The sequence below is a fragment of the Nomascus leucogenys genome, chromosome 13, assembly GCF_006542625.1.
Source record: "Nomascus leucogenys isolate Asia chromosome 13, Asia_NLE_v1, whole genome shotgun sequence".
NCBI lineage: Eukaryota > Metazoa > Chordata > Mammalia > Primates > Hylobatidae > Nomascus > Nomascus leucogenys.
Window position 1 is genome coordinate 102,194,264 of NC_044393.1, and position 12,532 is coordinate 102,206,795.

The window sequence follows — 12,532 nt, forward strand, 5'->3', positions numbered from 1 at the left end:
AAAAAAAGAAGGAATTAGCACACTTGAAACCTAGCCAAAACCTTATCCTTACTCAGGATGATCCTGTGCTTCCATTTGCTAATCCATATATATGCCTAATATCTTCCTTCTCTTCTTCATAAGTGAGAAGATAAGATGAAATAAGGAATTCATAAATACAAAGGGAGTCATAAAGCATCACATAAATGTTAAGTTTATTTTATATTGAAACGTCCACCTGAAAAACTTTCTCTGGCAGAGTGCAGGGCCAGATGAAATTCAAGTGAATGAGGAACACCTGATCTTTATGGCCCTGTCATTATTATGCATACCCATGGAACCAGCTGGGCACTCAGGGTTATATGTAGTAGCCAGAGCAGGGTGATTTGCAACCCCCACTCCTATATCCATCAAGACAATGCCACCACGAGGCCCCCTATCCAGCTGTAGATGACCTGAAATATGCTGTCCCCTTAGAGGTTGCTTTCTTTGGCACTGATCATGAACATCTGTTTGGTTTATTGCAGAACCCACAGAGGCCAACACAGTGCCTGGCACATACTAATTGCTCAATGATCATGAGATCAATAAGGGGCTGAAAAATGGCTGCTGGTGTAAAAAGCAGGAGAAAGGCACTGAAAGGGGATGAGAGTGAACACCAGCGACCATTTTTTTGCCCATTTGTTAGTATTTCATGCACTCTACAACTAGTCTTCAAGTCATGCCTTTATTTTTCCGTGTCTGAGTTGAAGACAACTCTTTGTGGAGTCGAGGAACAGGCAGCTGTCCCTGTATATGGAAAGGAAGGAACAGTTCACAAGCGTTCTAAGCTCACAACCCAGCTTGTCTGGGCTTTTCAATAGCGTGGTTGCCATGACATTACATGGGAGAGCCTTCCAGGCAGTTCCCATTGCTAAGGGCAAAGGGTGACTGTGATATTAAAAGAAGCATTTGTTGCTCTTTATCCTCAGAGGAAATCAAGGTGAACTTAAACTCATTAAAAGCAAGGCTGAGCACATTTGCATGAGCAGAATGTAAATACAGGAGGCTTCTTGCAGATGAGCTTCTCTCTTGCAGAAGAAGAGACCCAGGGCCTCCTGAGCCTGTTTGTTCTTAATTAAGAGAGATCCTTTTGGGATGAGAGTGAGTTTGTAATGGCATTTCTACCACAATGTACAACTTCTCAAATATCTCCTTCCCCCGTATCTTCAAAGTTTTAAGTATAGCCCTTAGTGCAAGTTTGTAGGGGAAATATGGAAAAATGCAAAACAAATACAATAAACAGAGAAAACAATTTAAAATGATTCTACACACAAATGAATAATGTAAATCTCCATCATGTTTGTTATCTGTGATGCATCTATTTAATATTAATAACTTGTGAAGAAAAATGACTGTCACCTTTTTTAACAAGCCTAGTCTATTCTGGCTACAAACCTTAGATGACTGGCTATTCCTAACAGGGCCCTGCTTATTAAGAGTCTGTTATCTTCTTTAAATTTAATTTTGTGAATAATGAAATGTTTATAAGAGGAAAACAAATATCCTGTCTAAAGCCAGCCTCTCCTTACTCCCTCCCACCTCTGTCAAATATTTATCTGCCTCTACCTTCTTCCTTTTTCTTTTCTTTTCTCTTTTCTCTCTTCTCTGCTCTTTCTTTCTTTTTCTTTATTCTTTTTTTCTCCCTCTGTCTTTCTCCCTTCCTTCCCTTTTTTTCTTTATCTCTCTATTTCTTCCTCTCTCTGTTCCTTCCCTCCCTCCCTCCCTATCTCTCTATCCCTCTCCCTTTCTTTCTTTTCTTAGTTTTCAACACCAGGCTCCATATTTAATATACACAGTGTAACTAGATTCAATAGCTGATCATTCTGTCTCCAGAGATGTCTTATTACAAAGCAAGGAGCACATACCAAGCAGTTGTATTGCTTTTCAAATTCCCTCTTCAGTGAACATAGTCATTAAAGAATTGTATCAAGAAGAAACATTTTTATAATGTGGCTGTCTCCAAATTCTAAAGATGGTGTTATTATTGATTTAGTAATAGCTTACAAATCATGACCCAAAATTAGTTCTTCTGCACTTATGCCCCAACCTTTGTAAAATCTTTATTGAGCAACCATGGCCAGTAACCATAACAGATAATGCTCTATTAAGTGCAGTTTTTCCATGGGTCATATAAAGTCTTTTTCTTGGAGCTCATATAAGAGTCCATGCAACCTTCATTCACTTTGATGTCTGCAGGAAACTCTTTTCCTGTGGAGTCTGAGTGATCACGTGCAATCTCACCCCAGGCTGCCCACAGAACTGTCCATCTAGGTGTCTCTTGCTGACCAGACTCTGGGTGTACAGCAGAGCTGACAGCCCAGGTTTCAAATAAAACTTTCCAAAATTTTACACACACACACACACACACACACACACACACAGTCATACAGCAGCTCTGCTGTCTAAGATGTCAAGATGTAGTTTTGGGTTTTATTGGTTTACATTCTGAATTCTGTGTCCATGCGTTTTAAATTTTCCTCTAGATAAAAGCGTGGTAGAGCATCTCTGTGGGGAACTGCTGTGAAGAAGTCCCACTGTGGGATGTGGTGCAGGGTGAAGATGCAGATGAGAAAAGGAAGGAGAAAGCTCAGGGAGAGGGAGGTAGAAAGAAGGGGAAGAATAAATGGATGGAGAAGCTGCCTGATGACTTTGCGCTTTTGTAGATCAGTGGGTCCAAACCTCTCATTGTGCAGGAAGTGTTAGAGAACATTAAAAGCTTAGCCTGGAGTCTCAGGCAGTTCAAGAGTCAGAGTTGGGACCAGGTCTTCTGGTTCTGATCCAGAGCTTTTTCTCCTACTTAGCGGTCATTCCCATGCCATTCGTGTCGTGTTTTAAGCAGTTCAGCAAGCATTCTTGCGGTGCTGACTTGTCTCTAGCATGGTGTTCAAGCTCTGCAAATTGCAAGTGAATTTTAATAGCCTCTGACCTCAGTGAGCTCAAATTCTCACTGTGGAGATGACCTCTAGCCCCAAAACAGATCAGAGACCTGCTACATAACACATGGGGCAAGTGCAAGAGTGAAAGGAGGAGGATTTGGGGATCTAGAAAGGTCTGGGGCAAAGCGGCAGGAGAAACACGAGGCATTAAGAAAGGGGTGCACTTGGTGGAAGGGGAAAGGCAGAGCTGGGAAAAGGGCAAGACTCCTTGGTGACCAAATGGGTAGACATGTGACAAATCACTGCCCCCACTGTGGGAGACACAATGTGGAAAGAGCCTTGGACCTCTCCCAAGAAGCTGTGGTCCACATGGACGATGACGGGGAGATGTGGGAAACGCCAGGCAGAGAGGAAGAGAGCTACCAGGGCAGAGCATCATTCCACCAACGGAGGACCACAGGGCTTGGTGTAACACCCACATACAGAGGGTAAGACGAGGACCCATCCCATCATCAGCGGTGCCGATGCTCATGTTGCAGCACCTTACCACTCAGAGTAAGGCTTCAGCACTCCGCGAACGTTTGCTGCTGTTATTCATTGATCACCCATGCACCTCACAACAGCCGTGCGAGACTGATTGGGTGGCCACCATTTTCTCCATTTAGTGGACGAGGACAGGAAGTCACAAAATGGGCCTAAGATCTTAGAGTTTGGCGAGTCCTGCAGCCATATGTAAGTTTCCCCGATGCCGGTACTCGGGGGTGCTGTGCTACTTCAGCGTCTGCTCCTTCCAGAGTGCTGTAGCCCAGAAGAGGCCTTTGTGCCATGCTTTTTACAGCAGCACCTCCAGAAGTCAGGTAAGAGAACTGGCGCTTCCAGAATCCTTTCCAGCCTACAAACATTTTCACATAAAAATGGGGAAAATGGAGGCAGAGGAAACCATATATCCCAAACCAGGGCCAGTTATCCCCTGTGTATGTGGGGCTGAAGGCTCGTGATGCAGTGAAGGACCACCATTTCCCTCCTTCCAGTGTATTGAGAAGACATCTGGGTGTTCCAGTTCCATCAGCTCACTCATCCTTCAGTAGAGACAAGTGAGCTTGGCACGTGGATATGTGAAGTGCTGTGTATATTCTGCCTCAGTCTCCTCTGCTGTCCCAGGTCCTGGACTCTAAGCCTCCCTGTTTCATTTATCAAGAGATTGGATGACACCCACCCATGTTGGTGAGAATGGATCTTCTTCATCTACCAATTCAAATGCTCATCTTTTCTAGAAACACCCTCATGGACACAATCCAGAAATAATGTCCTACCAGCTATCTGGGCATCCCATTGGCTGGTCAGGTCGATATCCAGAATTAGCTATCTCAGCTGTTAAGGCCAACTCAGATCTAAGGGGAGGAGAATTCAACTCCCCCTCTCAATGGGAGGAATCCTAGAGCTGTTAGAGTTTCCTGCCAACCAACATTCTTACCAAGTAAAATAAAACAACAATAAACTTTACACTTGGCTACAGAAGGTGATGGAAGAGGTAGAGCAAGAGACTCTACAAAGATGCTAATTTCATTTATAATTATTTTGTGATGGAAAAAGTAATAAATTATTATGAGTTTTCACCAGACTCTTTCTTAACAAGAGAATGCTCTTTCTTTGGAAAAATATTTTGAAAAGCTGTTTGACCATGGCAAGCGAGACATTGAGGACCCAAGCAACAGATAGATGGTTTATGTCATGCTGAGTGGAGAGTAGGGGACACTTGCATTTGCCTTTGGGAGGGAAGGAGAGAGGAAGAAATAGAAAAAAAGGAGAAGAAACCGTAGAATGGGAAAGATGTGAAGCATCATGGGAAAGTAGAGGCCAGGAAAAACATCCTAGTGATAAAGGTAGAAGAAAAGAGTTAGGCAGTGCCTAATGTGTGATTGAAAGGTGTATGTCCCCCTTCCTGCCATGAATGCTCCCCCTGAAATTTTAAGGCAAATTTTATAGACTAACAGTTGCTTTGTGCAAGTGTTGTCTTGTGTGTATGTGTGGAGCATGAAGTTGAGGATGCAGCTGAATTGCATGTCCAGTTCATCATGACTTTGTATCTCATTGCATAGGCTGGAAAAAGGACAGGTATAAACAAAAACTCATCAGCAGAGGTGGCCAGAAGAAGAAATCTTTCCTGGCAATTGAAAGAAATCTTAGTGCGGATTGTGGTCTTGCACTAGGATGAGACAGAGGTTGGAGCTTCTCTTCCTCAGACCTCAAAGAGCAGGGAGAACCCAACTGCCATCTGGTTTGCATGTGGCTTGTGGTTTGACAGCTGACTCTTTCTTAACTTCTAACCCAAGGGTCATTACAAAGCCAATTCCTCTTCTGCTCCAAGAGGAAGAACCTTCTACAGCCTGAGGTACTCAGTACTTGTCCTGAGTGTAAGCTAGGATGACCTCTGGATCCTCATGCTATATCTAGTCTCAGTGTTTCACCTAAGACTCAGGACTCCATGAATGGACCTTTAGTGAGTCCAGGATACCTTGTGAAGATTGCACGAACCCTGCCTGGGAAGTGACAAAGGTGCAGAATTACCCTTGGCATCTTTTGTGCCTTTAACCACAGAGTTCACAGGGAGTTGTGACCCCAGCTCATGTAGCCTAATACAAGGTGAATAATACCTCCTACAGCAGGCTCTGGAACTGTTTCTTGGTGTGCACGCACACACACAGACACACTTCTTAAGTCTGCATTCCCCAAATAATAATAAGGGGCATGTTGCTCTACAACCATCAGCATCACAAAAGCCTACGGGATTGTGCCATTCGGTTTAATGAAATTGGTACATTTGAAATATTGCCTTGGGAATTTTTTTTTTGACTCAGTTTCACTCTTGTTGCCCAGGCTGGAGTGCAATGGTGCAATCTCAGCTCATTGCAACCTCCGCCTCCTGGGTTCAAGCGATTCTTCTGCCTTAGCCTCCCAAGTAGCTGGAATTACAGGTACCTACCACCATGCTCAGCTAATTTTTTGTATTTTAGTACAGACAGGGTTTCACCATGTTGGCCAGGCTGATCTCGAACTCCTGATCTCAGGTGATTCACTCCCCTTGGCCTCCCAAAGTGCTGGGATTACAGGTGTGAACCACCGTGGCCTCTGGCCTGCCTTTAGATATTTTACGTAACAGATTGTATTACAAAGACCTACACGCCTCCAAAAATATTTCAGAATGTTTTAATTATGCAAAAATTGAGAAAATAGTTATGAAAGATGCATCTGTCTCTGTTAAAAATAAATTCAATTATTAGAATATAGGGGTGTCCAACAGCTTATGGGCAGCAAGATTAGGTTGAGCTCTACTACCTTCAAATGCTTACCTATGACCTTTGAAGTTCTGATTATTCTGGGAGCTTCTGGTGCTACATCCACTCAATCTGCCAGGAGAGGAATTTATACTACAGGCTGCATAATTTCCTTCTCAGCTGTAAAATATCTCTTTATAAGAAGTGTGTGCGAGAAGGAATTATGGGAGCAAATACAGTATTTATCACTTGAATTAAGCGACTAAACCTGGCAAATAGTCCAGCTATCAATCCACAGATAGTGCCTGTGGTTAGCAGCCTGATTCAGATAATCTGATCAGTAGATATATTTATATGTGAGCATCATAAGCATCAAAGCCACTTTTATGTGTATTATTTTTCTTGTCACCCACAAATCATGTTGCAAAGATTGATAGTAATTGAATAAATTGCTGTGTGTACTTAAAGACTGGGCTTGTTGGAGACACAACAGATTTATTAGATGATCGGTTTTTTTTTTCCCGTTATGTCAATGCTCATTGGAACACTTCTTTTCAAATGTAGGAAAAGCAAGCTAACTAGATCTAGAAAAACAAGCAGAGGTTTCCAGGGATGCCTTTGAAAGGTGGTGTGGTATCAGGGAGAACGTTGAATTGGAAGTCAGATGTCCGTTTGCGGACTTAATTATCACTTGAATTAAGTGTTAATTTAATTAATTAATTAAATGTTAATTAAATTAACACTTAATTCCTTTCTTGGCACTCCCTGATCGAGATAATCTCTAAAATCCCCTTAACGTGCGTATGTTATGATTGCATAATGTAATTCTTGTTTAGGGTTTATCGTGTGACTCTTCGCTAAGTAACTGTACTGTCATAAATGGAGTCCGAGTAGTGCGGCTTGTCTCCCCATGAGTGTAAGATCTGCATGCTGCCACCTTTCTCCTCCTACTTTTCTCGCCAGGTACCAAAGTCTGGGTAAGATGCACCAGGCTGATATTTTCTAAAATCAAGGTCTTCACCTTTCATTTATGTGGCATGAGCTGGAATCTGCCAGGGTCAAATAGTCAACCAGGAGCTCTTTATGGATTCAGCCACATGGGAGAACTTGAAAGACCTTGCATGTCTTATATTCTCCAAAACTCCATCCCCACAGGCTTGCCAGTGTCCAAAAGGCATGATTTTGCGGGGAGGAGGCAGCTCTAGAATAGTGTCAATTCTAGAACTCCTTTTTAAATGTCCCAGGAGGACTAACTATTGGCATCATCAGTATTTAACACTTTGGGCTAATTACATCACCTGATTATTTCCCTCCTTTGTGCTTTCTAGAGGGATATAAACCAATGAGAGTCTTGAGATGTGGAGTCACTTCAGCTCAGAAGACACTATCTTGGGGGAAAAGGCCATGATGAGTGGGTTTGTATGTTGAATTGGAAAGAGGAGAAGGGAGATGAAGAGAAATAGGGTAGGGGGAGTACTGAGAGGAAGAATCTGAAGGGTGATAGAGAAAATGCTGCCTTTGGTTAAAATTTCACCAGTGTAGACTGTGTTTATGTAGCTTAGTCAGAATCTCTCTTCATCCTGTAGTGCTGTGTTTTTGTTTATTTATGCAATACTCTTCCTGTCAACTATCACAATTAACAATCCCAAGTCTAGCACAGTTATGAATGTGGCTGACCTTTCTTAAAATAATGTCCTCGAGCTCTGTAGCACTTTAAACATTTCAACTCTTTTGCATATTTGGTTTTTCATAATGTAGGTTGTAACACAATAGAAGGTTAGGGAATTAATTTAGTGGGCCATGATCGGCTTAAGAAAATAAAATGCAATAGAAATATACCTAGTGCATAATAACTAGTAGAATGAACTAATATGAAACTTTGTCCATTATCTATGTATGTGGTATGTGTTTACTGTGTTGCTATATAAAACATATTTCTTATAGTAGATTGCAGTCACAAAAGTTTGAAAGCCTTTGAATCCCCTTTGACCACAGAAAGGAAAAGGGATTCTGTACAGGAAAGGGTTAACTCAGCAGGCCTGTGTTGCTCAAAGCCTGCACATTCTCCGAAAGACCTGCTTTGGGACTGGCCCTTGGATGGTCCTGGGAAATTAGCCACCAACCTTTGGAATAGTGCGCCCAATAAGAATTTTTTTGGATGCCTTAGGCCTCAGCCCACATGAAACCAGTTTGATTACTTTATCCTAACAATGTAATTTATGGATGGTGAATGCCTGCTTTCGCTTTGGGATGGTGTGAGTATCTGAGGTCAGGTGTGCAGATGCTATATGCCTGCATGACTAACCCCCAGTAAAAGCTCTGGACACCAAGGCATGGGTGAGCTTCCATGGTTGGTAACATGGTTTCTGGGAAAATTAATAAAGACCATGAGACTCCACTAGCAAAGAACACCTGGAAGCTTTCACCTGGTTTCTCCTGGACTCTGCCCCATGTACCTTTTATTTTATTCTGATTTTAACTCATATCCTTTTGCTATGATGCATCAGAACAGTACATCTAATTCAGAAAAGTAAGCTTTTCTGAGTCCTGTGAATCCTAGTGAATCATCAAGCTTTAGAGTAGTCTCAGGGAACCTGGCACAGATGCAGAGATTAGACTTGAGACCTAGAGAAGTTAAGGGCTTGCTAGAACATGTAGCTCAAACCTGGGCCTGGAGTGTGACTAGGTCATGGATATTACGCTGGAATGAAGGGTCTGGACCAACTAAGTCCTTTTTTGGTGAGGCGGCATGGAAAGACGTTGGCCTTTTCTCCACTTGTGATGACAGTGATCCCTGGACATGACTTCTTCAAGTGTCCTTGGTGAGTTTAACTGGGTAAAAGCGAAAGAAATGAAATATTTTATTCCTGTTTCAGTCCCCCATCAAGGACATCAATAGCATAAAACTGCTATAGAATAACAAAGCTTATTATAAACTTTGTCTCCAAAAGTGGTTCTGGCCTTTCTGTAATCTTTCATGTGAGCTTATCGTTCTGTTGATTAATGAATTCGGTGATATTCTATTTTTAAAATTATTTTAATTATGATATAAACAAATGAGATACCTCTTCAGAGTCCACATGAATGGAAATGATATAAAATCAGAATCCAACACATAAAAAGAAAGTTCAGCAAATGCAGGACTCCAGTCTCCACTGCTTCACAGTATGCTTTGTCCTTGTGTTTTCTTGTTTTGTTTGGGAAAATAATGCAAAAGAGATTCGTTGTAAAAGCTTTGAAATTTAATTATGCTCAGGGAGTTCTAAAGGAAATTAAACATAGCATGAGTACTTTTAAAAAATGTGAATTTAATATAGCATCTTATCAAATAATTCATCCCACATGGCTAGCTCACTTCCCACCAGGAAATAGAAAAGAATTTTTGAGGACTCTTAACTAATAATAATCTCTGAATTTCTCTGACACCTTCACTGCTTCCAAACTTTTTTTGTCGTGTTAACTTACTTGATTCTTCAGAGTTTGTTTATTACAGCTATCACTTTCTAACAGTACATAGTTTGAAGAGCACTTGCCCGTCTTCTGCATTCTGGGAATACGCGGCTTCCTGACCCACAGAGGATGGCTTCTCACTGTGTCCTCACGTGGTGGAAGGGGTGAGGGGTCTCTCTGAAGTCTCTTTGCTAAGGGCACTAGTCCCATTCTTGTGGGCTTTATTCTCACCACCTAATCACTCCCAAAGTCCCCACCTCCTAACACCATCGCTCCAGGGGAAAAATTTCAAAGTATGAATTTGGCGGGCGGGGGGGGGCGGCATTAAATAGTCGATGCCACTCCCCATGCTTTCTTTTCCTCCGTTGTGGTTTTTAGATGAACAGAGACTTCTGGAGTTGATTTGCTATCTTATTTGTTCTTCCTGCTCGTTGTCGCTCATCTGGGCAGGTGGCTTGTCCCTTCTTCCCCTTATCCAAATGATAAATCCTCTCCCTCCTCTCCTTTCCTCTTCCAGTATCTTCCTTCACCTCCTCCTCTTAGGAGCTCAGGAAATCTGTTTGCACCTGTCACATTGACAACATGAGCCCAAATGTTTTTCCACAGTTCATCCTAGATCCCGGAAACATGGCTGCCTGCCTGCCTCAGTTTATTTCCCAGTCTTACTGGTTTGTAAGCTTTAATTTTAGAAAAGAGGACAGAGCCATGCAGTCCACAGACGCTGCATGGAGCCTCCTCACCACCAGCCAGTGCTCCTGTGGGCTGCCCAGGTACCCAGGCGTCCTGGGTCCCCACCCTCGCATGGCCGTGGAGCCGGGACAGCTATGACATTTGTGTGGGGTTCTTAAAAATGGGAGACGCTCCTAATATGTTGTTGTTAGACTCATCCTCTCTGACAGAATTTAATTTTAAACACAGTCCCCCCCGAATACACCCTAATGTGTTTGTTTCATTTCTGGAGACTGTATGCATCAGTTTCCTTGTCTGGACAAGGCCACAACAGCGTTTGCATTAGCCACCATATCCCTGAGTAGATGGGGCCCCGTTTACTCTTGGCCTGCTCCCTGGGATCCCAGCCCGGCCCCACTGGACTTCCCAGCTTTTTTCCAAGTAACTCTTTCTTTCCCAGGTAGCCCCATTTTCTCCTCCTTTGTGACATGCCTGTGGGTCCCTCCTTTCCTGGGACTGTCATCGATGTGCACACTGGTGCCTATGCACGCGCTCCCCCTGCATCCTCCTTGGTGGAGCTGACGCGCAGGGTCTTGCCCGCATTTTCTCATCTTGATAGAAAGGATCCCTGTGGCAAGGCCTCTTCCCTCCTTCGCAAAGCTGCGTTCATCCTTTCCCGTCTCCTTTGGATATCTGCCCTGAAGAAGTTGAGAGAAGCAGATACTGCTTCTGGCAGGTCCCGCTCTGCCTGCTCCGATCTTTCACTTCTGCCCAGTCCACGCTATGGCCTTCTCTGTCTCTTCCCTTGTTAACTCCCTCGTCTACATCCAACTCCTGATGCCTCTGACCCCTGCCACTATGTGCTGCCCGCAGCCAGAGGAAACCACATCCTGGAGTTCAGCAGACCTCAGACGCCCGCAACTCCGGCCTTACTCACGGGAGGCCCTTTCCTTCCTCTTCCGAGCTCTCAGCAGCTCCAACCACACCGTCCTCACACGGCCACCTCCCCTCTGCCCTCGAGGCCCACAGCCCTGCAGGTGCCTCTGAGAGTCCGGCACGGCAGGGAGTCCACAGGGGTGCTGTCACACCCATACTAACCTAGAGAGCCTGTCTCTGAAACACTGCCACATACTTGGTTTCTCCCATGTTCCCTGTTTCCGATTTAAATGAGAGACATGACCATTTCTATCTGGCTCTATGTCTGTGTCTTCCTTGAGACAGTGCAGTGGTGGATTAGAAATTGCCTTGTGTCAGCCGGGCACAGTGGCTCACACCTGTAATCCCAGCACTTTGGGAGGCCAAGGCAGGCGGATCATGAGGTCAGGAGATCAAGACCATACTGGCTAACACACTGAAACCCTGTCTCTACTAAAAATACAAAAAATTAGCTGGGTGTGGTGGCGGGCACCTGTAATCCCAGCTACTCGGGAGGCTGAGGCAGGAGAATGGCGTAATGGTGTGAACCCTGGAGGCTGAGCTTGCAGTGAGCTGAGATTACACCACTGTACTCCAGCCTGGGTGACAGAGCGAGACTCCATCTCAAAGGAAAAAAGAAATTGCCTTATATCAAAATTTAGCAATTTTAGGGTGGGCATGGTGGCTCACGCCTGTAATTCTAGCACTTTGGGAGGCTGAGGCAGGCGGATCATGAGGTCAGGAGATCGAGGCCATCCTGGCTAACATGGTGGAACCCCGTGTCTACTAAAAATACAAAAAATTAGTTGGTCATGGTGGCAGGCACCTGTAGTCCCAGCTACTCGGGAGGCTGAGGCAGGAGAATGGCATGAACCCGGGAGGCAGAGCTTGCAGTGAGCTGAGATCACGCCACTGCACTCCAGCCTGGGTGACACAGTGAAACTCCATCTAAAAAAAAAAAAAGAAAAAAATTGCCTCATGTCAAAAATTACCAATTTTAGGCCAGGCATGGTGGCTCACGCCTGTAATCCCAGCACTTTGGGAAGACAAGGTGGGCAGATCACTTGAGGCCAGATGTTTGAGACCAGCCTGGGCAACGTGGCAAAACCCCATCTCTACTAAAAATACAAGAATTAGCCAGGCATGGCGGCACACACCTGCAGTTCCAACTACTCGGGAGATTGCGGCGGGAGGATCACTGGAGCTCAGGAGGTTAAGGCTGAAGTGAGCTGTGTTAGCACCACTGCACTCCAGCCTGAGTGACAGAGCGAGACCCTGTCTAAAAGAAATTAAACAAGTAGCAGTTTTGGCCCCTGGCTATTTCTC

General features: G+C 44.1%; 1 protein-coding gene across 3 annotated transcripts in view; it reads left to right on the plus strand.

Annotated features, from left to right (window-relative positions):
- The window catches only part of DPP6 (dipeptidyl peptidase like 6), a 1,188,326-nt gene that overhangs the window by 272,940 nt on the left and 902,854 nt on the right, over positions 1–12,532 (plus strand). The window lies entirely within an intron of this gene.